Raw genomic sequence first — 1,213 nt, 5'->3', positions numbered from 1 at the left:
TTCCAAGGGTGTAAATCTTTACGGGAGTAGAAAGCCTCATCTTTCTCCCGCGGAGCAGCTGGTAGTTTCGAACCGCTGACCTTAAGGTTCGCAGCCCTATTCGTAACCACTTAGGAGCTATTATTTCTCATATGATCATTTCTGTGGGCTGACTCTGTTGTTAGATACTATGAAGTTGGTTCTGATTCATAGTGACCCATGTAGAATAGATAACACTGCCCAGTTCTGTGGTATCCTCACTGTCATTGCTATCCTTGGCTCTTGTTTGAGGGCACTGTATGATAAGCACCAGACTACAAGGTCAGTTTGAACTGCAAGGTTGGCGGTTTACCAGCCACTCCTTGGAAACCCTGTACGGGATCACTGTGCGTTGGAACTGACTCAGTGGTACTTAACAATAGCAACAATATATGTTACCAAGCATGATGTACTTCTTCAGAGACAGCTCCCTCTGACGATATGTCTGAAGTATGTGCGATGAAGTCTTATCATCCTTACTTATAAATAAAATTATATTTTTGACAACTTCAGTATTTTCTCCATTTATTATGTTGATTATTGGACCAGTGTTTAGAATTTATATATATATATATATTGAGGAACCCTGTACAGGGTCGCTATGAGTCGGAACCGACTCCATGGCATATAACAACAACAACCATCCATACTGAAGGCTCTAGTCTTTAATATTCATCAGTAAGTTTTTAAAGTTACTCATACACATATTGCAAGCAAAGTTCTATTATCTACATATTGCAAGTTGTTAATGAGTGTGTTCTTTTTCATGCAGTCCTCCTTCTTGGATTATTTCTCAACATACAGATTTAATAAGTACAGTGAAAGGATACCACCAGGCTACACACTTTTCCTCATTTATAAAACTTTTTTTATAAGCCTCTTTGTCTAGTACAATTCATATTTTTTGCCATGTTGTCCTTCATTTGTTATGATCCACACAGTTGAACGCCTTTGCAAAGTCAACAAGCTACAGGTAAACATCCTTTTGGTATTATCTGCTTTCAGTCAAGATCCATCTGGTGTCAGCAAGGATATATCTGATATCATATTCTCCTCAAATCTGACTTGAATTTCTGGCAGTTCCTGTTGATGTACTGCTGCAACCAGTTTTGAACTACCTTCAACAATAATTATGTGATATTAAAGATTTGTCCAATAATTTCTTCATTCTGTTAGATAACCTTTCTTTGGAATG

At 37.8% G+C, this 1,213-nt stretch overlaps 1 protein-coding gene across 1 annotated transcript in view; it reads left to right on the top strand.

Annotated features, from left to right (window-relative positions):
- The window catches only part of NRXN3 (neurexin 3), a 1,807,186-nt gene that overhangs the window by 73,952 nt on the left and 1,732,021 nt on the right, over positions 1 to 1,213 (top strand). The window lies entirely within an intron of this gene.

This window comes from Chrysochloris asiatica, unplaced genomic scaffold (genome assembly GCF_000296735.1).
Source record: "Chrysochloris asiatica unplaced genomic scaffold, ChrAsi1.0 scaffold00070, whole genome shotgun sequence".
Taxonomy (NCBI): Eukaryota; Metazoa; Chordata; class Mammalia; order Afrosoricida; family Chrysochloridae; genus Chrysochloris; species Chrysochloris asiatica.
Note: the sequence above shows the minus strand (reverse complement) of the source record. Positions and strands in the feature narration are given on the sequence as shown.